This window comes from Andrena cerasifolii, chromosome 14, assembly GCF_050908995.1.
Source record: "Andrena cerasifolii isolate SP2316 chromosome 14, iyAndCera1_principal, whole genome shotgun sequence".
In the NCBI taxonomy this organism is placed as follows: Eukaryota; Metazoa; Arthropoda; class Insecta; order Hymenoptera; family Andrenidae; genus Andrena; species Andrena cerasifolii.
This window is the reverse complement of record NC_135131.1, coordinates 10,057,889-10,083,827: the sequence shown is the minus strand read 5'-3', so window position 1 is coordinate 10,083,827 and position 25,939 is coordinate 10,057,889. Positions and strand designations below refer to the sequence as shown.

General features: G+C 48.8%; 1 protein-coding gene across 2 annotated transcripts in view; it reads right to left on the bottom strand.

Annotated features, from left to right (window-relative positions):
- Positions 1-14,108, bottom strand: part of LOC143376315 (limbic system-associated membrane protein) — a 52,583-nt gene extending 38,475 nt beyond the window's left edge. The window contains exons 1-2 of one of the 2 annotated variants that reach the window (XM_076826480.1): positions 13,614-14,108; positions 12,317-12,525 (exon numbers count right to left, since the gene is read on the bottom strand). The gene's annotated coding sequence lies outside the window, so the exon portion shown is untranslated. Of the gene's footprint in view, positions 1-12,316 lie in introns of both variants that reach the window. The other variant, XR_013087069.1, reaches the window with a different exon arrangement.
- Positions 14,109-25,939: the final 11,831 nt, after the last annotated feature.

Genomic DNA, 25,939 nt, shown 5'->3' with positions numbered 1-25,939 from the left:
ACGATAAAGAACGACAATCGGAGACCCCTCGTTCTCGTCGTTGGACAAACGCAATATCCGGAAGAGAACATAAGTAATCGTTATTGCAGCGTCGCGCGCGGCTCGGCGAGAGGAAAAAGTTTTAATCGTTCTGTCGGGGGTGGACCGCGGGGGCAAAGGCATGGAAATCAAGGGCCGAGGGAGGAAAAGGAATTTCAAGACTGCCGTTTATTGTACTTTACGGCCACGTGGCCCGTGAAATCGCGAAAAGGAGCGACGACTTTTTCGGTTTCGCTGTGCCGCCACCTCGAGCGGAAAATTACCTAGCGATATTGAATTTACGTTCGCGCCTGGGAAAGAAAGTCGTTCAGATGACTAATTTCCGAACACTCCGTCGCCAGGTTCTCGTATAAACGCGCCACGATGGTTTCCATTTCGAACTAGGCCTGAGAGATTTACAATTAGATGCAGATCATCTAACGCTTCTTCAAACGAAATCGGTGTCTCTGTAAATTTAGATTCTGCGTCGCGATTAAAAGGGAACAATATATATATACCTTATCTAATTTACAATTCATTCCTCGGGATAATTGTGAACGTTCCAGCCCCTTAACTCTTCCATCCCTGATTACATCAACTCGTTACGGTTAAAACACTTAAACTCGTAAAAATAATTGAATCCAGTTTAATTGGATGTTTAATTATTTATCTTGTTTCCCGGGGATTACTTTTGAGTCTCGGTTGGAGGGGAGGCTAAGTGTCGACAACTTAAGCGGTGAAATAGGTCGCGGAAAGTTTCCGTCTATCCGAGATAGAAAAGAAAAGAGACACGAGAGGGGCTGCATAGTTCGTAATTAATACCGAAGGTCGGCGAGGGGCGAGACCGAAAGGGAATTCATTTCATTTGCGATCAATGTTAGGAGACGACGATACGCGGGAATGGTCGGTCGTAAGGTACGATCTGTGCGAAGGAGTGGAAAAGGCAACAGAAATGCCGTGAAATCGGGAAAGGGGAGGGAAGGCAGACGACGGAGGTGAAACAAATACCGATTACTCGGCAGAAGCATGCCGTAAATTGGTCCAGGAATTCTGCCGCTGGCAGACCTCCGGCGCATCGTGTCGCGCTTACTATGATTAAGTAAAATTGCGCTGCAAAATTATTGCAGCGTGGCGAATTTTAACGTACGGGGAAAAATTGTAGAATTGGAATACGCCGGCAACGAAAAAAATCTCGCTGAAATCACGGGGCAATTGTCCTTTTATCGCAGGAACGAGACCTAAATAAGTTGTGCTTTTTCTACTGGCTCGCTGCAGGAATTTTTACGTTTTTACGATTCAAAAAATATTTTCCAAAAAAAAATGTTTTATTCCGTTTCCTACATTGTTTCAGTCGGTGGGGAATATCGTAGGTACATCGATGGTAACCTGTTGTTCCAGATATTTAGATTAAACTTTATCTCCTTTCATCGTTTTAGGTGTTCTCCGACAACGATCTCCCACGAGCCTTTCCTTTACACTTGCATTAGCTTGACCTCTGAGTTTCCTTCCGTTCCTTGCAGTCGAGTAACTGTGCCATCTTTAAACTAACTTAGGGGCGGAAGATTAGCCGGAGAAGTTTGGTTGCCGCACGAAAGTCAATGGTATAGGCAAACGAGTACAATAAAAATGGTCCGAGTCACCAAATTGGATTCGCTGCAATCTTCTTGATTGAACTTTCACGCCGGATCGCTGGAAGGCGGACGCTCGCCTCGAAATCTTTCTCGGTCGCACGTGCCGGAAACGAGCGACCTGCCCCTTCCGGCGTTCGGTTCCATCGTCCCGTACTGATTCGCGGAACGATTGCTTCCCTTGCCGCCGTTTTTTCATTCCTTTCCTCTTTTTTACCGTTCACTTTGTGTCCCCTCCTGTTGCGGTTTGTCCCCGACGCGAAACTTTCCGCCCTCGACGCCGATAATTCCAGCACGCGGTACGTGACCGTTTTTTTTTCCTACTGAAATCTCCCCTTTACGATGAATCTTTCACTTCCTTCTCCCCCTCTGTCCCTCCCAGGGCTCTTTATCCGCAAATAATCGACGAAAGTTTGTCAACACGGCTCGATTAGTGCCCCCGTTAACGCGGACCTGACTGCGTTATATCTGCGACAGACTTTGCCTCTGAATCCAGCAAAGCTCCATACGCGAGGTCAAACGTCCGATCCATTAAGGCGATTCATCAGCATCTGGTTATAATATCGTCCGATTGATTCGAGCAACGGTCGACGGCGGAGATCGACGGGGAGATTAAGTGGCCCCGGCTCGAACGATCGGCTTTTTTCCTTTTTCGAGGGGCTCCCACGGATATTCGGGCTCGCCCGCGATTTGATATCCATTATCAAGATCCCGGGATGCCCGGTTCACGAGTGTTTACCTGGCAAGATTCCCCGCCGGCTCGTCCGTTAATGGCAAGCTAACGATTTTCTGCAGCGCCATTATTCATCGTCGTTAGTACCATAAAGTTCGGCCACGGTCGGTCGGACTAATGGCGGGTTGCGCCCAAGTAACGGCCCTTCCCTAAATCGAGTATTAAATCGTTCTGCTAACGGAGGGCGATAATTTGTCGCCCCTGGGCCGGAAGGGTAGGGGCAAGTGTTAAGTCCCGCTGGACTTACGATCGGCCTCGCCTGTTTGTCTTTGCCCAGTGAAAACTTTACATCGCCGCCGACCTCCTGCCAAGGGATAGGCGATCCAGCCGATTTAAGGGGACACGTATGTATATACCCTCGCGTCTGCTATTTATCGCTTCGAAATTGTTTTTCGAGGGATAAGTTAGGTTCGCTAGCTCGCGGACGTCGCGGTCGGGTGCTTTTACAGGATTTTATCGACAGCGGCGTCAATTTAAGCGCTCCCGTGGTTATTCTACCTCTTGGATGCGGTAGGTATATTCTTAACAAGATCCACGTGACAACTCGAAATAACTGTTTAGATAACCACCCCACGTGCGCAGAGTGCTTGAGCACGTAAACACAGAAGCCCCTATTCCGAATGTATTATCTGCACACGGGTACGCGTCTATCTAATCCGAGTTCTGCAATGAAATTCCATAAATCCCTGGGATACACTGTGTGAGAAAATAAAGAGCGTTAAACGCTTCCCACGATATCAATTACAGCCGCGATACTGTCGCATGAAAATACTTATGCAGGACTCGGTAAGCACGATTTAAGAACATCGCGAGATATGCCGTGCACGAAAGTTGCAGAGTAATGAATTCCTTCATTTTACACTAAATGGACGCAGTAGCTCCACGTCTGTCGCGATATGAAACTCGCGAACTTGTGATTTAGTAGCTCTACCGTAATCAAAGGCGGTGGAAGATCCAGGCCGGACAAAAAGTGAGCTTGTATGCCTTTGGAGACCGGTGAATCACTTTTCGACAGCTTAATTATTGTTTAAGGGTGATTTTTCGATTTTTATAGTTTCTCGAAGTAGAATATCGTGAATATATTCCCTGAAAGTGTTAAGTTAATTCGACCACAGTTGACAAAGTTATACGCGTGTAAGTAGGTATATGTTCCTCGGTGTAGCGCTCAGACCCAAAACTTTAAACGCGTTTTCCTCAATTCATGTTTTCAAAGTCGGTGACACACATAACTAAAAAATTAACGAACCGATTAACTCGCTGCTTTGCGGGCTTATTTTAGAGTTGAAAATCTAAGCACTATCGGGAGCTTTTCCTTCTTTTGCCTAGATTTTTTTTACACGCGAAACACGAGCGATTTTTTACCAAATATCGATGCTTCAACTTTGCACAGTCGCCATTTTGTCTCAAAATAATGCTTCCAAAATCAGGCCTGATAGCGCCTAGATAATTTCATATACTATTTAAAAAAATTCGAATTTTCAATTTTGGACGATCCTGTTCGTCTCGGGCATCGCTTATAACTCACAAACCTTTCAATACTTTTTACCACAAAAAATACTGAAATATCCGTAAGACGTATCCTTCCAATAGACTAATGTTTAATAATAAAAGTTTATCGGTTTTTCTAGAAAAAATTCCCGAAGAAGCATGTTGTTTTGACCGTTATAGGTAGGCCTCTCCCCTTAAGGAGCATAATATCGCAACAGACAGGCTACAAGTAGTAAGCTCGTTCATTTCTCAGCCAGGAGCGTTTCTGTACATTGAAATTGATGGACCACTGTTCTTTATTCAGTTTTCTTGCCCATTGTGAAAGTATTTGCGATTGAACAATTTACTATACTACCCTTCTTAGAGAACAAACAGGTTTCGCCATGTAATTCCTCAATGACCAGTAGAATTAATGGTGTTCGTCAGCCGTGTAAACCAAGCGCAATTCGTGTCGACGAGGAATTGATATCTAAAGGCCGGTTTTCGATTGAGTTGCCAGAGGGGTAGAAATAGAGGGGGCGAGTGATCAGGGTGAATGCACCTTCCGTAATATCGCAATAACGTTTGGAATGCGACGTGAATGGCGGAGATCCACGGTCACTAATCGCGGTTACGCCGGAAGGTAAAATCGAGCGCAAATATGGGCGCAGTACCCCGTCAAAATTTACTCACCGCATATTTGTCCTAACGTGGTCGGTTATTATACGATGATCGAGCCATTGGCCAAGTCGTAGTGCAGGTGTTTGGAGTCGGTCCTGTTATTTAAATAGGTCCCGGAATATGCACCTCCACGACGTGGAAACGGTTAGTAGATAAGCAGATTCGATACAAAAGAGATCACATTTACAAATGGTAGCTGACGAACTACCTGTGCTACAATTGACGTGTAAAGTGTTCTATCAATCTATAAACCTTGGTTGTCTGTCCGAATGATAAAATCTCAAGTAACCTCGCACCTACACTCTTGATACCCGTCGTTATACTTCCGCTAGAGAAACAGGACCTCGGACGATACTTGTCGCCGGAAATCCAACGACACGATACTCCAGATGGAATCGCTGTTAAAATCATTAACGCAACGAAGAACGCGTCGACTCTATTACGGAGCACCGCGTTCTCTCGTCAACTTGTATTTTTACAAACGTACGAGCGAGGACATTACGCAACGCCAGCAACAAATGAAAATAGTGCCCCCGCCCCCCCCGCCATTTCGGTCCGCAGTAACGAAGTTTTATATTACGAGGTGGAAGAGGCTGTCACCGGCGCGGCCGTTCGAAATTTATGTCGTCGGCGGTCGCCGGCTGAAATAAAATAACGGAAATTCTGCCGCGAGTGTCCGCGTTCTCGATACGCGGAACGCGATATTAATAAATGCATTCTCGCAATGAATTTGTCGCGTGAGATATTGAATTGACCGGCCGCGAACGAGCAATGCATTGAAAATAACTCTAAGTTCCGACGCGGCATGTGTGTGCTCGGCGGCGAATGGCTCGCTCGCTGAATAAAAAAGAAAAAAAAGAAAGTTCGCTCCACAGTCATAGGAATCGTTAGCAACTGTGAAACGAGAGATCTTATTTTACGATAATTAAAGTGGGGTGGCGATACAGCGTCGCGGTATAAATAAAAGCGTATAAAGCCGGCGTTAATCGTGACAACGGAAAAATGGTCGGGAAAAAGCCTCGAAGGAAAGTAACGACGCGATATATTCGGGCGCAGCGTGTACCATCGTCGGTGTACACTCCATCGAGCCGTTTTATTTAAGCTCCGCCACCCTTTGCGACCAGCTAGATCTACCCACCCCTGCGCGGCTAACAGTGTATGACGATAAGCGCGGAGTTTCTGATAACTTCGAATAACAACGGCCTGCAAGCTAGTAACGCGGTGCTACAGCCTCGCAACTGTCACACGACTGAACGTTCTGGCCCAGATACGAGAAAAGAGAGGACTCTGGGGTATCCTGTCGCTGTATTTAGGAGTTAATCGTGTCGGGTGCAGGGTCGCTGGAAATCGCGCAAAAATTAAAGAGAGAGACCACGTTCGCAATGATGATACGTCGAGATTACAGGCAGGCGTTTCACAGGAGCCGTATAGCTTCAAGAATTCTGTAGTAAGATTGCGTTGCGATAAAACTACACGAAGAATAAATTACCTGCCAGCTGGTCAGGAGTCTCTAAATTAATTGAAACTCCCCGGTGGATGAAGTTGTCACCCTCCCCAGCGAGCTTCAATCGAAGCTGTGATTTTTATTCGACGTTCTCCATTAATCGGATAAGGTTCTCGGTCGAACCGTTTCGCCGTGTTTTTTTTTTTCTGCGGTGGAATCCTTGTCGATACCGATACAGAGATTGCTCCATTTCGGGGTCGCGACAGACGAAATCGTTGATCGAGGTTTCACACGGTTTATTAAACGTTCCATCCGTCCATTGTTTCCCCGCTCTTAATTGCGCGTTTGCACGCGACTACTTTTTCGTCGTGTTTCTGGTTTATTGGACTCGAACGGGGCGGGTTCGTGTGTCTCCGGGCCCGCTCCATTTATCGACGACTAATTCCTCGAGCCAGTGGACAGAACGGTTCAACTAGCCCTCAGTTATCTCGAACTGCACATTCTACAAGCACGATCTCCCTTCTATTACCATAACACGAGTCTCAAACCGCGGATAATCGTTATTCTCGTGCGCGCTAAACTATTAAAACATTCTTGCATTATCGCGGGGCACGCGGCGCACACCGCTTCGCCGGCCCTCTGCCAACCCACCCCCTCAACCCCCCCGAGCCGCGCAACACGTTTTCTCTAAAAGGAAAGCTCGACTTTTCCACTTGCCTGTCGTCATTGAAATCCCAATGGGCAAGTGGCCCGTGACCCATTTAGCCGTTACAGTCGACTCCCTTTCGGCTTTATGTAACGGTCGGCTTTGTGCAGCGTCTCAGCCTTCGTGGATCCGGATCGATACGAAGGGACGCGACGATATCTCGATGGAGTCGAGTCGACCGACTCGGAAGACTACGGAGTTCCGCGAGCGTCCCGCCCCGATGGGAATTTCCTGTTACGGCAACGACACCGTGAAAATCTTCGGCAACTCCGAAACGCGCTGGCTGTCCCGAGTTACTGGCTTACAGCGGCCGTTATCTGCAAATGAAATCTCTCGCCGTAAGACCGATGTACCCGTTATCGATGCTTCGTTCCGTTATCACGCTCGACCTACAACCTGGCTGCCCATTGAAACACCGATTCCCGCTGCTCGGATGCCATTTATGATAATCGGGGGGGCCTCCGATTGCGGATCTCGCGGCGGGGCTTCACGCGCGAGGCCCTCGACTTTCCGTACGCACGCCACGTGACCTCTCACACAGGAAATCCCCGCGAGTCGTGCGGCGCAGGAAGATCGCAGGGCTTGATACGCGTCTAGCTCCAGATCCTTCGGCTTAACGTCGCTTGTACGGATCCAGTGTTATTAATGAGCTCCGCCGCGATAAGGAGAAGGAACCTTGTAACTGGGATCAACGAGTCCAAACGAAGATGGAGGTGGCTCGCGCTGCGACCTGCGGATAAAACGGTGTCTTCTTTCTCGCAGCTGTCGCCGGTACACGGACTGTATCACCGCGGCTCTTGATACCGCGCGAAAATGAGTGGATTATTCTACACGGTCGCGGCGAATCTCGATCGGATCCGAAATTTCAATTTTCGCCCGCCACTCATACGCAGGAAATGCGTTAACGAGTATTGGACGCTCGTCGAATACGTTACCATCCCCTGTCCCTAGAATCTCCTGGCCCATTCGATTTAATCGGCTGCTTTGAGCGCGCCAATAAAGGGGAAATTGTTAAATGGGAACACGATGATCGTTCCTTCGTTTCGTCGCAACATCATTCCAATCCCATTTCGGTGGTAATTAATCGATCGGCCGCCATCATTGCGTTCGTACCCACGGCCGCGAATATCTCGATCAGTAGCGAAAGCTGTCTGGATCCTTCCGCTTGCGCGAAACGAGGAAAGACCGAGCGTCTCGATAAACCCGGTTTTCTATTACGTTCGAAGGGTCGTTCCGCACCGTGGCCCCATTTACCCAAATCTCGAGATCGGTGTGGAACGCTGCGATTCTTTCGCCGGTCTCTTGTTCCGAATGGCGACTGCAGCGGACAGCTTCGGGGATGATTCGGACCGCGTGCAGGATACGATCCCGTATACGTGGCCATCGAGAGGGTGACTTAAACGACGGTCGGGTTGAATCGAGGGGCGGAAGTGCAAAACCCAAGGAAATGGAATATTCCGCTGGATATTGGACGGACAAGGAATCCCCGGGAGAAAATGATGGTAGCACGCCTGTTAGAAGCTGTGACTCCGCGTAAAGTCCTTCCGCAGTCCCGCAGTTGCGTCAGCTCCCCGCAAATAAGAAACGTCCAGGCTTTTCTTACCTGCGCACCGTCAGTGGTATTCAATGTTTCATTCCGTGGGCGATTTCCAGCAATTTAGGCGTTTCTTCTCGGTGTTCAGGGGGAGCTAATGTCTCTTTTACTGGTTGCTCGCTTCGTCGTTCCGCGATTCCGAGGTGGAAACGATTATTCCTTCCTGGAGAGATGTTCCAGGGGATCTCTGCTGGGAATGGACAGAGGAGGTCATGAACGGTATCGAAAGGAAACGGAGTATTCCATTAGTGCGGACATCGGATAAAGGGTATTCCGCGGAAACGATAACCGAGAACGCCGAGGAGGGCTGTACCGCAGGCAAAGTCGACGAGAATGTTTGCTACGCACGGCTTTCCCGCGCAAATGGAAAATACAGGGGAAATTCTTTCCTCCTCTCGCACCTGCCGTGGAATCTTACGAACGTAATGGCTGCAATCCTATTTCCCAGCTCACGAATGCACTGCGCTGCGATCGGGAAGCTCGTTATCGCGTGCTTGACCCGAGAAACGGAGCGTTAAATCGACGGTAACGACACTGCCGAACATCCTCGAAATTACTTTATATTTGTCGAGGCTGCGACAGAGACACAGAGGTATTCGAGGTGTTCCAATCGAGCAAGTTAACGAACGAGTACAGACGCAGCTGGGGCAGAGGTGCCTGGATACGTTGCTCCACGCGAAACGGCGAACGTTCCATCAGTTTTTCGTGATAATCCATCGGAGGAATCGGACTCGATCCACGGAGGATGTCTGTCGGAACTGGCAAAACACTGTCGTGCTCGTGACGCGGAATGGACAAGGGAAAGGCGGAAGTCTGGCTGGCTGAATAGTTGAATTCCAAGCCGGGAGGGTGAGAAGTGGGACCGGCCATTTGGACCGCAGATGTTGGGATGTCGAGGGTGGCGCAGGGGGGCGAGGGTGGCTCTCGAGCTGGCCACCGCTTTTTACGAGTTTCCAGCGCGGAACTTGCATTACTTCTCGAGCGCGAAGGGTTGGAAGGACGACAGGAAGACGGAGGCGGGCGGGGCTGGTTGGCGCGAAATAGAAAGAGGAAGCTACACCCTGCACCCCTCGCTGGTTTTTATTCAAATTTTCCACGGTCGAAATATCCACTTCCTTCGTGGCTGTTCCTGGACGCTCTTTCTTCGTTCTTTCGCGTCCTCGCTGGCCGATCCAGGGGGGGAAAGCGCAACGTCGTCGAGGTAGAGGAAAACCGTCGCGCCTTATTTTCGTCCTTTCGTGGCGGAGGATCCTACTCTTATGTTCACGAGTTTTAGACCGCTCTCGTCCCCTTTGTGAACAACCATGAGCTGGCCCCTTGGTGGATGGAAAATGCACGACATTCGTTAACCAACCCTCGACGAGCGTCGTGTTGCTTGGGGTTTCACGGATTATTAATTAAGCCGTGGTGGTAGGCGCCTCGGGCTGTTTATTAAATTGCGAGCGAACCTCGTAGTACGGAGATGCTTAATAAAGTTCTCGCTAGTTTTTGTACGCCATCGCTCTGTCCCGTATTTCTGGTTTTCAATATACTTAAATTGAAGAGAATACCGCCGTCGACTACGGCTCGAGTGAATTCCGTTCCTCTCAGGCACTCGGTGCCTCTTTGAATCCCAGTCACTGACTTATTCCGCCTATCGATCGCGAACGGTGGCGGCGGACGAGGGGGATGATTAAAAGGAATCCAACCCGTCGAGGAAATCGACGGATTACGCGATAAAATAATCGCGCGGAGCGTACCTATTTCGGATGGCTGCTATCTGGACCGATATCCCATTCTTCGAAGATCGATCATGTGTTGTTAGCCGCGCCGTATTCGCGATTCCCCTTCGCTTAATGGAGAACCATTTATCTCGCGATGCATCGCGCCAGTAGCAACCTATTCGAGCGTAATCGATGCCGCACGGTGATTAATGTCAAAGAAAAGTGAGCATTCTATTATCCAAGGATGCTCGCGTCCCAGCAATTCTACCTCTCCATTTGTTGGAATAATAGAGCTTCCACCTAATCGAATCGTTGCACAAAGGGCTTGAAATAGAGTAACGATGGAAATCTAAATTATTTCACCCCATTGAAACATTCCCGCAACGAATTCCATTTGAGTAATTCCCAGCAGAATGAAAGTGAGCACGCGGTATTGAAAATCTCGATGACATTTTCGCCAGTGGATCGTTAACACCGCCGTTACCATCGACTGGCCGATCCTATCGGAATCTTGCTCGTGATTCGAACGATACCCGTAACTAACCGTCTCCGATAAAAAGCAACGTTGACAAAGATCCTCCGGACCTCGTGGATTGCAGCTGGGTTTTGTTTTCCGTGCCTGGCTAGAGCCCCTGTTTTTCCGCCGCGATCCAGCGCCGGGATGAAGCCAGCGAACGTTTCGCGTCGAGCGATTAGAGGAGGATCGCCCTCTTTTTCCGACCGGGAGCAAACAAAGCCCCGCGGCTGAACGCGGACTTCGAGACCGCTGCTTGCTTGCGTTGCTGCCTCCAAGACGCTCGATTCCACGAGAGAATAACTCTGTCGGGCGGTAAATAACCGAAAATTCACGCTGCCGCCGTTGTTCTCGAATTCTTCTCGTCTGCTGGAAAAGCACGGCGTCGAGTCGCGAGGATCGTCCGTTGCGCGGTAAAACTTTCCCAAGGTTTAAGATTTCCAAGCGTTAAATGAAATTTCGGATTCTTGGACAGTCGTGCGCGAAAAGTACCTCGTGCCTCGCTGAAATTCTCAGTTGTCGCGTGTCGAGTGTACTAAGCAGAATCTCAAAGACAAATTGCAGCGAGAGGGTTAAGGGGTGGCGCGATTTTTCGCGTTGTCCCAATACAAAGGTTCCGTTAAGAAGTTGCCGTCCCGTGAAATCTTGAACGCGTCCTCGGGACTCGCCGCAGTTCGGTATTACTTCCGGCTACCCTTAGATTAATGAAACGGCGAGTCGTGGCGGCTGGTCGCGGGGCTCGCACGATGAAAGTTTGCTACCCCCTCGGACGAAACTTATGGAATAGAAATCCGGTCACGTAGGGGACATCCGGCCAACATTATTAAATTGTGCCACGCTCCCGCGTCTGGATATAATGCATTTCGCGGTCCCTGTGCAAGCTCGAGCCGAATGGGACGCGAGCTACGGCAAACTCCGGCAACTTCTTCGTGTTAAACTTGACTCTGGTTGCGAAAAATCGTTCGGCGGGATACTGAGCGGTTCGTCTTAACGTTTGAGTTACCGGAGTTTGCGCCAGCCAAATCGGCAGTTGCCAGTTGCAAAGCAAGCGGGATCGTTCGCTCTCAGCGCGGCATGCTAGAAATAATTGGCCTACCATTACGGTGTTTGGTGCAGTTTGCGGATGCCGTGTACAAACGTTCTAATTCACTCTCCCTGGAGCGCGGCTGCTTATTTAACGCGGTAGATTGGAAATAATTAACCCGGCAACTTCGGTCTATTAGGTATTTGGATAGTCTTTGCAGCGCAGCCGGAACAGGCGCATTCATTTATTATGCCTAGAACGCGGTTATAGTATCAGAGTTGTCTCGTGTGTCTCCGCGCCGTTGTAATTTGTGGCGCAAACTTTGCTCCCCGTGTAATTGCAGCCTCGTAACGCCTGAACGAGGCGAATGCCGGTCTAATCGCAGGCGATTGGGTAGCTAGAATGCCTGGGAAAGGCCGCTTCAAAGCTAATTAATAGGCAGCTCATTGGACACTCGATTTTTCAGCTCTAGTAAACGCGCGATCTTCGTTCGAACAGGAGAACGTAGGATTTATTATAGCACGTACTAGTTTAGGAGTTATGACACCGAGTTAGCGCGACGTCGAGGTGGAGGAAGCAAATGAATTCTGGTCTATGACTAACGATAAGTCGGTGGAAAATCAAGTGAACCATTAAGACTACTTCTCCAACTTTGGATCACATTAAATACAGCTTTTATGTTCGGAGTGTCTTAGTTTACAAGTCTGCTTGGGGGATGGAGTCTGAGTTACAGTAAGAAGGAGTAATGGAGGTGTCCCATCAGCGGCTACTTGATTTTGCCCCGACCATAGCGGAATCTCTTACCCTTTATCGCTCGACGAAATCGTGACTCGTGCTTCGTGCGGACATTGCTCCTCGCGTCATTCCATTCTGCGCGTCTTTTCACGTGTCACAGCTTGTCCCACCTTAGAAACGCTACTCGTCCACTGTCTTATTTACTCCCTGAAACGCGAGCTTCCTGTCGAGCTCCAATAACGATTGAGAAATCGAGTTTTAACGTTGAGCCAGTGTTGCTATAATATCGAACGTATTAATTAAAAGCATCTAGAAGCGAGGCGGGGAATTGCGGGGCTCGCTGGATGTTCGCTTGGCTCGATTGAAAATTGCTCGGCGGGGTTTCAGGTACGCGAAGAAGACGGACGAGGATATTTCGCCGCGCGGCGCTCGTTGCAAACTTCGCGTGGAAACATATTCGTAAGTTGCACGACAATTCCGAGATAATTACGGTCAGATGAATTTCTCTTGAGCTGCTGTGCGGGCTCGGCCGTGCGCCGCTCCGGAGCTGAGGCAATTAGTGCGTAATTACGAGGATAAACTTGTCCAACGCAACGCTGGTGGGACGCGTGTTTCTGGAGACGGTACTTGAAAGTGCCAGCAACGAAAGCGGGCGACACATGCAGGTTGCAAATTGAGATTTCTTTGAGTATTATTGTTTCCTAGCGAGGGGAATGAAAATCGCGAGGTGAAACGGGGGAGAAGTGAGCACGGTGAATGTTATCATTTCGCTGTGCACTTGGACGCATACATTCTCTAACGCGATGACTGGTCGATGGATCGGAAGGGGCAAATGGATCGTGAAAGCAATAAAATTGCATTGGAAATGAAATTCCTCCTTACTACGGGCACTGTTCCCAGTCGACTTGGGAATGGGCATAAAAATCTATGTTCGAATGTGTGCGTGTGTGCATGAAATGGCATGCATGAACGAGGAAACGTTCCGATGGCACGAATAGCTACGTCCTATACACAATTCTCGGAAAAAATATATGGAAGAAGATGATATTTCTGTCGCTTTGGAGAATGATTCATAGATCTGAATAGAAGCAAGGAAGGAGTATGTTTCTTGAAAAAGAAGGAAAATTGATCGCGTCCCGAAGCTCAATAGCGCGCTTTAGCTAATGTGTCTGACTATTGCTCGATATTTCTACTCGCGCGTAAGTTACTACTTGTGCCTTCCAGTCGCTACAATCACGGACGATATGAACGAACGAAAGCTGCTAACGCGCTGCTACGTTTCAATCTCTCAAACTCTTGGATCCTCATTTCGACAACTTGGGAAAGATTTTCATCCCTTACTTTGTTCATTTAACATTCAACGTACACTCACGTAGCTCACCAACTGTAACTGCCTCCATTCTACAGCAGGAACATGTTACTCCTAACAAATTAACACACGCCTCGAAAGAATCAGTGTGTCGACTGAATTCGGGAATCACGCGAGTTGGTCCAGGTACGTCGAGTGGAAGAAGTATAGTGAGTTGCTCGAGGAGCACGCAAGTCGACTAGTAATCCTCAAGGGGATCTCTTGTCGCACCAGATGCGTGGCGGTACGAACCGCCAAATGTTACTTCCGTCACTCGTTACGTTGTCGTTCAAAGCCAAAAAGTTCGTCCTGACGAGCCAAAGCTCTTAGCGCGCCGGTGATCGAGAGCAATCGTCCGAGCACTCTGTCGCGCTATTGTTTTCACTTTTTATTACTTCCACGGCCTCACTATGCGTTCTTCCACCCGCGACACACAGGTGTGTTGGCGTTTTGGCGCGTAGGCGGAGAGGATCGCGGCGCGTGTCGAAGGGGACGCGAAGCCGCGCGCTTCAAGCTCGGCCGACGACTGGCGAAACTTCCTGGGCTCGACGCCTGCGCCCATTCGAGGCCATGTCGACGCGTTACGGCCCTGCCGCGCGCAACGCGCCTCGACGATGCGTTTGGATTACTGTCCGAGCACATCGGTGCACAAGGATTCGCCTGCAGGGAGACGCGAATGTCGCGAAGACACTCGAGGCCGAAGAGATTGCTCCGGCCATGTTGCTTCACCCCCTTGGTCCTTCTTCTGTTTTTTTCTTAAACCGCGCGGCGGATTGGTGGAGTTCATCCAATCTTTGCGCGATCGACAATGAGTCGTCACTGATTGATACAAATTTAGCTGTTCTAAACGTCGCAGACGATGCTTCCGCGTCCCAACAAGCATATCTTCCTTTATAGTTCGAATAACAAAAGTTCCACTGTATTTCGACTCTCAACGGACCACCTGTGTCGCGTAAATTTTCGTCAGAGACAGACGAACGCGGCGGAAGTAAACGAAAACCGGTAGATAAAATCTGAGAGTCAGAATCGAAGAGGGCGAGGGGTGCGACTCGTGTGGGAAACGGCCTGGAGCTCGCCGAGATTTCGGGGGTAAAACGGGGAAGGAGATGGAGAAAGGGCGCGAAAATACTCGCCCCTCGCCCCGTCGGTGTTTCCTTTCTTGGGATCGGCGCGTCTGTAACAGATTGGCAGTGGAAATGGCGGGTCAGCGTTTTCCTGGCAGGTGTGGAGGCGTGGGAGGAGAAAGAAGTCGACGGATTAAAAGGCTCCCTCCTCGGTCTACCGTAATAAGAGTCAGCATCTTTTTCTGGGCAATATTTCACGTCATTACACACCATTTCCCCGCAATTAAGATTCGAAAATTTTCGGTGGAACGCGGTTTATCGAGAGCGCGCCGACCCTTCGCTTTTTTTCCCTTCCCGAACGTCTCGTGGCTCGGTCGCGACCCCGTTTTCTGCCTCGTTTATTATTCTCCTCGTTCCCCCCGTATAACGTTCTCAACGCGCCGGCGAATCGCTCGCAAAATTCTACGCCTTCTTCTTACGTCTCCTTCCATCACGAACACACCAGAGTCCCTTCAATCCTGGTGGCAGAATTTTTTCTTTCTTACAATTAAATTTCATCGAAACGACGGTCCTTTGGTAAAACAGCCACCTTTGATCGTTGCAAATAAACTTGCGAAACTTTGGACGGCGTGAAAAAGCGAATCGTTCAGGCTGCGAAGCTTTCAATTCTTTCCTACGGGAAGAGAACGCTTCGAGAGCTACTTGCCCAAGTCGCCCTCGTGTTTCTCTGAAAGGGAATCTTTTTTCAATTCGCCGCCGCTGCTTCGCCCGTTGCTCCCGAGCAGCGGAAGAACTGAAAATTTGAAATCTCTTCAAAGAGACAGTCTCAACTTTCCGGCGAACGCGCCCGGCGGGCGAAACTTTCGGAACTCGTCGCATACATTTGCAGCAAGCGCGCGCATTATCGGAAGTGCATTTCGTTGATCGTCCCCGTGAATGTAACTCGCAGCTTTTTTCCGAGCGCGCCCCTTCGATCCAGGAACAGCTGAGGACTTGAAGGAATATCGCGCGCTTCTCGATGATTTCGAAACTCCTCTCTGCGAGTCGGCTACGAGTAGGTTGCATCGTTCTGAGAAACCATTCCTCGTTTTAGTGCCTTCCCAAGAATCTCGGACATCTGTGCGCAGTCGTTCGTCCCTTTCTTTTCCCTGTACCCGCGCTGATATTGCCCCTGACTGGAATACACTTGGAGCCGAAGGGTCTCCGTGATTGTCAAGCGAATACTACGTGCAATATTTCACCAGCGGCAAGATTTCTTCTCCACGATCTCAAGTGCCTCGAAATTAATAACTCCGCGACACGAATTTCTAGAAGGTCGAACCCGAAAGATTCAGACGGAACGCGCCGTGTATCGGGGTCCCTCGATGCCCCGATATCCTTCGTGATTGCAGACAGTAAACGAGTCCAAGCCGAGTTTCATGCTCTAGACTCATCCCTTACAGCTGTAACCATCGAATTCCCATGGCTTACCAGTCTACGTGATTCCTTTCACCGGCCAATTATAAAGTAACAATCGTGCCAGCCGGCAGTTCTCCCGTCATTTATAAATCATCGCATCCCGACGAAGCCTATTCTGTCGATCGAGCTTACGCCGCTCTAATCGAAGCCACGGGTGTCTTCCTTCCGGTCGCACAGGCGGAGGAAGGGTAATCGCCATTGATCGACGCCGGAGGATCGCCAGCCTTAGTTTACAGCGACGAGTATTCCTTGTAATTCGATTAAATCTCCTTGGGACCGTTTAACAGGGAAGGCCGGACGTCGCCATGGAAAATCGCGTTTCTCTAATCACTGGCTCGGGGTAATTCGTCCCTTCTGAGTTTACAGAGTCCCGCCTGTAGCGTGGTCTTCGTTATCTCCGCATTTCCCGCGTAAACAGATCAATTTGCACGGTTACCTCCTTTCCGCTGTTACTCGCGATTCAACTGTCTAATATGGGGACTCTTTTGAGTGTCGTGGCTCGCGATACAAATTCCAGGAATTCATGAACTTCATTGAATTCCAGCTCTGCTCTTGTCGAAGTTAATGACCATCCCATTCGTTTCTTCCTTATTTATTACTGTTTCGAAGGATGCTGAAAAATGCGACTGCTTAGCTTTCAGTGACGACATCATATTCATTTATCGCGCATATTTAGGGGGAAATTGAAGTCAGTATAAGGAACTGTCCTTTGTGCTAATAACAAAGCTATCTGCGAAGACAAGACGAGCAGCAAATTATTCAAAGAGACGCATTTTTTAACCCAACGCGACCTGCGCGGAAGAAATGTGGACGAAGGAGGAACAATGGTCTAAACGATTCATTTAATGCACGCCCCACGACCCGGATGGTCGTCCTTCTCTCGCCGGGTCTCTGTGGATAGTCCCTCCGGTGAAGAATGCGGGTGAATAATGAAGTCGTTCCATGGATGAGGCATCCAGAACAGTCCCGTATTGGAAACCTCGATAAAGAAAGGATCTATAAGAATTTCAGCGACGGCAAAGGAAATTTAAGTCACAGACGAGCGAACCTTCTTTCGCCCTTCGTCCCACGTAATTGCAACAGTTCGGCCGGGCGGCGGAAATATTCGACAAGTATTCCGCGGCGCCTGGAAAATTGCGAATCCTTCGATTCCCTCATCGCCCGCCACTGTGACGCAATCATCTTTGCTAACTGAATAGTTTCCCCCGAGGCGAATTGTGCAGGAAATTGCGTAGCTCCGCGATTATAGAGAACCATCGGCATTATTGCTTTCGTTCCTTTAACAGCGAGAAAATTAACCTCGGAGGAGCGGGGAATTTTTGCAACGAAACAGGGGCGGCGTGGATCCAGCGAGAAAGGGCGAAGTGGGCCAACGAATGGAGCGATTCAAGGATACGCGGACCGACCGCGAAACTTGCTGCGGCTTTCTAGGATGTGAAATTCCTGCGGGCTTGTGTGTTCTCTCCCTCTCTCCCTCTCGCTTTCCCTCGCTCTGCGAAAGTTCCCGGGAGCCGCACGCATCGCAAACTATCGAGGCTCCCGCGTCGGAACTATGCGGACAGTGATGAAGAGACTGGGAGCCTCTTTTTTGCTAGAAGGGTTGCGCGAACGAACTCGACGAGAAAGAAGACGAACAACCCTTCGAATCGGGCTCCCTAAACACGAACCCAGAGGAAACACTCTATCCCGAGGAATGGTTACTTCGCTGCCCTACCGATCCACGAATTTTCTTTTCTTCCCGTTCTGCTCGTTCTCCGAGCAGGTGAGTTACGAAGCAGCTGAACCCGCGGAGGGGAACATCGCTGCACGCTTTGTAGAAACGTAAACGGCGCCATAATCCCTGGTACGGCGCGCGTTGTTTGCGTCAAGATCGCGCAGGATACGTTACCCGATAGGATGCTCCCCTCGCGGACGGGGGGGATGAAACGTATCCCCGCGAAACGCATGTCAGGATACATCGCATAGAATTCGAGAATACTGATCGCGACGAGCGATGGGGAGGACGGTTTGAAATGGAAATCTGAAGTTACTATTTCCTCCTTTCCTCCAGAGGAAGGAGCATATAACGCGTCGAGGTAGGACGTGTAACAGATTCTTCCGAGATTCGTGTGTAATGCAGATCGCTCGTGCAGAATGCAATTTTTCACAGCAACCATAGGCAGAAGGGAGGACTGCATTATAAAGCGATTTGCGACCCCAGGCCTGCGCACCTTTGAATAGCTCGTGTCCAAGGTTCCAAAGTATTAATCTACGAGTACAGCAGCACAATCGCAAGACCCTCGGCCGTATTTCCCACCGAATTACTCTTCGAGAACGTTGAAACGACAAAGAACGTTGTCTCACTTTCGGCGTGAAAAAATTTGTCTCGCGCGGAGGGCGATGCATCTTCGCGGCATCGCGCAGCCCCGGGAGATTCGATACAATTCGAAGATTAAACCGTACGTGAAGGGACGTGGACCGATGGCGTCGGGAACCGGAAATACGACGAATAGCTCGCGGCGGGCACGTTTAGCGACGGAAATGGCTGCACGCTTCGAATGCGCGCTGCAATTCGCCCGGCCCGAGCAAATGCAACGAGTGGAGAAGTCTCGGCGAGAATCTCGCGGATGAAATAAATAATAGTCGCCCGTGCGGCCGCGGTAGCTGGATGGAAAACCATGCTGTCGCTGCACGCCGTGGGATAAGATGGAATTTCTGTCGGTTGGCTTAGACAAACAGTCGCAATTTTGTTTCTCCCGACGGAAACCAGCCTGAAGAACGCCTTCCTTCCTGTTCGTTTCCTCCCAGTCAGTTTTGCTCTCTTTATCGGCTGCTTTTTGCTCGCCACGTCTCCGTAATACAAATTTGCCGGGCGTGCCTCCACTGCCGACGATTTTAATCCCTCAACTTTGCGGGAGCCTTCGATTTCTTCTATTCATCTTCGTTGCCATATACAGTTTTTAATCTTCTTGTTAATCCTCAGCGACTTCGAATTTCCGACAACCTTGCGGCCTCCCCAGCTCCATTGTTCTCGTCTTCGAGACCCGCTTTGTTCGCTAATTCTTCTCGTTCCTCGAGATTTCCCCCACGATGTTTTCACCCTGGAATTTCTTCGCGATTTATACGGAGCGGAAAACCGCTTTTCCGGGCCCCTCGCAGCGAATACCTTCGGTGCAATTTCAGCAATGCTTCTTCGCACGCTCGATCTTAGCTGATTCTGCGTTCGTAGCTAGTAACTTTCGAACGTATCTCGCAATTTGTCACATTTAAAGGTTTATCCAGCTGAATTTTAGGAAGAGCATAATTTCTCCCGTATTCATTATTCTTCGATGAAGGAAATCAGCATTTCCAAACACTTTTCCATGCAGGAAATCGCATTCCACAAATTTTCACATAACGCATCAGCTTTAATATTCTTTTAGTAACTCACACTTGTTGCCTGCTTAAAATTGTATGTACATTTGTAAAAGCCAATATCCCCTGCAGTTCCACATTTATTGTGTTGCCACCGGTGGGATAATTGATAAAACAATTCTCTGAAAATAAATCTTCGAAAACTGTTCACGCGCTGTAATAGTAGTTAATTGTGCGTATCCTCTCCCATGCGAATAAAAACAATTCGCGAACACTTACGTAAATCACTGTGTTACCATTTTTTTTTTTTTTTTAACTTCTTCCGAAGCATTCTTCTCGCATTCCAGTAATTTCACTTTTACTCCGCGCGGCGTGCAAGCAAGCTCAAACATTTTTCTAGCGTCCAGAGAACGTAACCGAGTTTCGTCAGAGCGCGTGAAGCGTTCTTCGCGTATTTCCCGCAAGTTTCTTTGGCAAGTGACTTATCCCGAACTTTAAACGGCCGCGCTAAGTCGACGGAAACTCGAGTCTACACGTGTAGCCCGAAGAACGTCGCGCGAACGTCCTGGAAACCGTTTGGGAAAGTCGTGGAAATGGAGTTATCGATGCGACAGCCACCAGCGATAATTTAGGGAAATTTCTACCCCTGGAGCGTGGCGCGCTCGAAATTTTGCCAGCCAAATTAGGAGTTACCCTTCGCCCAAGTTCCACCGCTTGAATTTTCATTGTCGTTCGACGAGCTATTGGGCGCGTTAGCAGATGTGATACCGTTGCGCATAAGATTTCACTGTCGGCTCTCTCGCGTCAGTAGAAAACCCTTCGATTTTTTTGTACGGAAAATATGGAACACAAGATCTCGTTAAGTTTGCCATTTGCTCGTCGACGCCCGCCGTTTTCCGCTATGTAAATCTGGAAAACAGTTTTACGCGAAAACCGATGCTCCCGTGATGTTGAATCGTGAACGATCGATGTCACCGATGCTCTAAGCGTGCACGCCAATCGTTTCTTCGAAAAGCCGGCAGTTTTTAATTCCTCCGCTTTTTTTCGCCCGTTTGATGGTCCTCCAACGATTTATAGATACAGTCGCATCGGAAAGTAGGATGGAACTCTTTAAAATCGCATAAATATTTTAAAATTGGTCCAAACGACTTGTGTGTTTTTTTTTAGAAGTTAGCGGAATTAGTTTTCTGAGTGACATGTTTCGTCGTTTTGAAAAAAAAATGCAACTGGTCGGAATAGCAATGAAAATAGTGATGGTCGTGTTTTTCAATTTTTTTTTCTGAGCCTGTAATGAAAATTCTAAAAACTCGTTTAGAGTTTGAAGTAAGTTATATACATGCTGAAAATTTCATCTAAATCGGTTAACGTTGCTCTGAGCTACACACGTTTATAGATCGCAGAATAAGGTCGAAAATCGCGAAATTCCGGAAATCAGCGATTTTCGACCTTATTCTGCGGTTTTTAAACGCGTGTAGCTCAGAGCAACGTTAACTGATTTAGCTGAAATTTTCAGCATGTATATAACTTACTTCAAACTACAAACGAGTTTTTAGAATTTTTATTACAGGCTCAGAAAAAAATTGAAAAAAAATCGAACTTCACTATTTTCTTTGTTATTCCGACCAGTTGCAATTTGTTTTCAAAACGACGAAACACGTCACCTAGAAAACTAATTCTGCTAGCTTTTGTTTGGACCAATTTGAAAAAATTTATGCGATTTTAAAGAGTATCAACTTACTTTCCGATGCTACTGTAGGTATTCACGTTTCTGCTGAAGCAGGACCACACGAATAAATAAAAAAAAAGACAGGCGAATACGTGTTTCGTAAACTCCGTAGTCACTTGTCAGTCGAAATGCGCGTGATAGTAGCCGGAATATTTGAAAAAGTTTCGCGACCGAGCGGAGGATAGACGAAATTCGAAACCTGGAGTTTATTCGAACTCTCTTCTCTCCCATATTTTACTCATATTTTCCGCGATAATTTAAGCACTTGCTTTGTTATATGCTGTTCCTGACTGCACTGGTATCGTACCGAGGCCTCTGTTTTCCAAGCTAAAATAATATTTTATAGGGACTTTGTTTATCCGTTGATCCCTGGCCAAAAGCTTTTCTGTTTGATCCGTTTGTAATCGTATAAAGCCAGTTATTGCGGAGTTCTTTTCCCTGGAATTACACAAGAAAATCTGCTTTTTAACGTCATAGAACGCGCCGTGTTTACCTGCTAGCATGGCTGAAATATTAAACGTCCGAAACATTGCAAAAACTGCTTCATTAACCATGCACACATTTCTTTCGGGAAAAAATGAAAAGGGCGTTTTTAATTTCGGCTGTTATAACACAGAGGAAGCTACAGTTTCGATTTTCTACTCGTTGCTGGTTGCCTTGCATTTGAGGGACAGGCGAGGCGAGCAATCCGGCGGGAGAAATCGGACTTGCCGGGTCACAGAGAAGCTGGGGGGATTCGCTGGCGAGTATTTCTCGCTGGAAGCTTAAAGCGGCAGCGGAACGATAAATCTGGAGCGATAATCGGAACGGCGAACGCCGCGGAATAAGTGTATCGCGGAATTACGAGCTGTCCAATGGCGCGGTGACTGCATATCCGCTTCTAGATAGCGCAAAACAACGGTTTCTATCGCGGCCGCAACAAAATGCAGTCGCCTCCCAATATTTCTCCGGCGCCCCGACGTTTTTCGCCCGCGAAATTTATCCCCGCGGGTTCCGCGCGCGCTTTATACAGCGAAACGGACAGGGCTGGCTGGAGAATCTCGACGAAAAACACGGGACAATGGAGGGATCGCGCGTACCTGGAGGACGCTAAGTGGAGAAAAGTGGAAGGGACGGATAAAAAATGTGGCGTTCGTGTTAATGATACTTTTTACGAGGGGGACAAACGAGCGTGGCTGATGAACGTTGAAAGTGGGTGGGAGTCGGTGGAAAAACGACGTGACGGGATAGGGAACGGCGCGCTATGAATAATGATCTTTCGCCAGTGAGTACTGTTGCGAGGTATTTTTAATTCGTTCGCGGTGTTCCGGGTCGATGCTCGGAGCGGGTCAGACGGCAGAATGCGACGATTCTTATGCAGGAAGATGCTGGTGGAAGCTTCGCGGAGATGGCCCTCCACGTTTCAAAGGAAAGATCGAGGGATGTTTCGTTTATAATCATTTTTCACGTAGCTTCAGATTTTTAAGTGCTCGGTTACGATTGCAATGGAATATTAAATAATTAACATCGGGTGAGCGTAGAGCCGAGTATAAAGGAACAAGAGAACAGTAGCTTCATTGGCGAAATAAATCGTAACAATATCTGCACGGGAAAGTGTGCCGCGAATCGCGCGAACGGAAAACTTCTGCGTAGCATAAATCCCATCGTTGAATTCCAAAGAACTCGTTCTGAAAATGAATAATTCATTAATCCCGAGGCTTTTTTTTCCACTTCGTTCTCCACCCATTCGAACGTTCCATGTCTTAATGACTTACTTACTCGCTTCTTGTTCGCCGCGCCCTGTTTCCCGCGCTTTTCTATGCGCTGCACACCAATTAACAAGTGCACCGAAGTAAGACACATATTCCTGCGGTTTCTATACTCCGCTCCTTGCAAGGCTGCCCCGCATTCACACGGAGAACCTGCTTTCCAGTAAACGTCGAAAGGCATTCAACGCGAAAAATTGATGCCGACGAGATCGACGGGATGAATTTTCCCAAAGCGCGACTCCCTCTAACGAGAGCGGGGACACGACGACGGGAACGCGTCGCGCTCGCCGGGATCTTGAAACGGGGAGCTGGTTGCCAAGACAGTGGTGGAAGTCGGCGACGCGAGTCATCCGGTTATACGCTTCTTCTCCGTTACAAATGCCGTTCGTGTGCGGCTTCTTCCGTTTCCTTCCACCTATGAATCCCTGTCAGGGTCGTTCTTTAGCAGATTCCTGGAGACGCGGTTTCGGGATCACGCGCCTCGCAGCAGCGTTCCCACCCCCTTTCGGCGTCCCGCGAAACAGATTCCCCGCCGCTGCTCGCGATCCCTTCGGCCGTGGCACGTGCTTCGCATCGACGCAACGCCCCGTGAATTCAGCCCGCAGCCTTCTACAAAGCTTTCCAGCTTACTCGGCGCTGCGCCACTTCGATCGGCGCGGAAATGTTCGCGCTTTATGCATCGTTAATGCCTGGCGGATTTCTCGCAGCGTCGAAAGGAATTATTCGCTGCCGTCGCGCGTGGCCAACATTTTTCAGAGCCTGATGCATTCAGGCGCGTCCGTGGTCGTTTGCGCACGCTGGTGGATTAAGGGCATTAGGTACTGTGCTGGTGTCTCTAAAATTTCATCACGAGCAAGTTCGATTGCCACTCCCGTTGCTGTTGTTGTTTATCGCGCCGTGCCGCCGGGGGATGCAGCGGGAGAGCTGCACTCACGCGCGCGAAAGAACGCGAAGCACGTGCGAGGAAGCCCCGAGGCTTTGTTCCATTCTGTTGCAGTGCCCCCAGGTGACTTCGGTATCGTAAACGCTGCTGTGTATTGCACCCTCCCGGCCGACTCTTTTGTGCCGAACAATATATCTGATAACGTTGACACAGATCCTACCGGACAGATCCGACATCAACGGTGTATCCACTGAACTCGGCTCGACGGTTGTCTCAAAGCGAAGGAAACTCCGTTCCGATCCTCCGTCTCTCGCATCGGATTTTCTTCCGCTCTGCCTTCGAGCCTTCGGTTTGCTCTTCGCCCTTTGACTTGTGGACACTAGCGGGGCTTTGTCTTAAAACGTTTGTCTTTGGAATCTACCGCGACTCGGGTGGAGGTAAAAATTTATCTCTGGATTAGAGTCACGACTTTGCGATCTTACAACTCCAAGATCACTCAGATACTTTTGCAACCGCATATTTAGGGTAGGCATTTCTTATTTATATAATGAACGCAGGGGGAAATGGACAGTTTCATTAACAGAATGTTAATTCATTTGAAAGGCACAAGGAATAATAGTACGATCTAATATCGCAGAATTATTCTTTGTACTAAACGAAAATTCAGTCGTCATTCCTATATTCCATTCGACGATATTCTGCGGTGTGTCGCGTAATCCATAACTCCCCGCGAGCCGCGTTTTTCCACGACGCTAGGAATTCGTCGAGAAGAAAATTTTCTTTCCCCGGGCGAAACTGGCGTATCATGTAAATTTCTCGTAAACTGCAGACCGTGTACGTGGCTGCATCGGCGTTAGTCTGCGCGCCCATCGATCTTTCCCTTGTGTCCGATGACCATGTGGATAGACACTGGCGTACCTATCGATATTGAAGCCAGGACGCGGGTGGATCGGGGAGCAGCCATAAAAACATGAAATAAAGATCCCACATCAGGCTGGTACGGTTCAACGATGGCAGGGCTGTGTTTGGGGGCCAAGCATATTTTCGACATCGACTTTTATTCGGTTCACGTAGCGGCTTACTCTACCTACAGCATCGATGATTCTTCCCTTCCCTTCCGTGCGCGATCATCTTCGAGCGATATGCTATTTCTTTGTCTGACCTCCGTCCTCGGTTCTCTCGTGGTCTGGCCGCGTTTTGAACGGATCCACGCCTTCATCGTTAATCCTTCCCCAGTTTATTTCAACCCCGTCTCGAGGAAAAGTTCGATACAGCGTTGGAATCTTCATCGATCTCCGGTACTTTTTTTCGGTTCCCCCTTTTCGAACTCTTTCATCTACAACTTCGTAAATTTTGTATTCTGTATTTTTTTCTCTTCGGTTAGATACCTTCAGAAAGAACCAACTCTTCTACCCGCTCATTTTTCCCTTTTGTGAAAGAGCTACTTTTTCCAATTTTCCCGTTTCCTCAAGGTGGTTCCTTGCTTCGACTTCATTTTCATTTGGTATTACCTACTTCCTCCACTTCCCTTCGAGCCGAGATTCCCCATCGAAGAGGCTGCTTCCGACGGGGAACTACAGCCTTAGGTAGATCGTCACAGTCGTCGATTTCATAAAATCCAACGAGCTTGCGGGTAGGTGGCAGTGTCCAAAACCTGCTCGTAAAATCTGTCGGGTCGCTGGCTGGCATTGGTCACGATCGACGATTTTGCTGTGTCAGGACGAGCTTCCTTCTTCGGATACGGGAGACTGGTATTACGGCCGAGATCAACGTCCTGTGACGTTCCAGCGGCTCGACGAGTGGCAGTCATCGAACGAATCTAAGTCTGTGGAATGTCACTGCTTCGTGAGTACTTAATCATTCGAGTCCTGTAAATTCCTTTAAAATATAATCTCTATCGAGCTTTAATTCTTATTATCCTGTGTAATTCTTATTCTGAGACAACGAGATCGCTTTGTTCGAGCTGGATCGTCGTGTGGGTGTTCAAAATGAAATGGAAACTAGAATGCTTCGAAATTGAAATCCACGTTTCGGCGTTGAACGAGGCTCGATGTTTAAGACGAGAGAGAGAGAAAGTCCGTCTCTCGTTACCTATGCCAGCATCTGCACAGATAGGAGGACTCTCGAGCGCA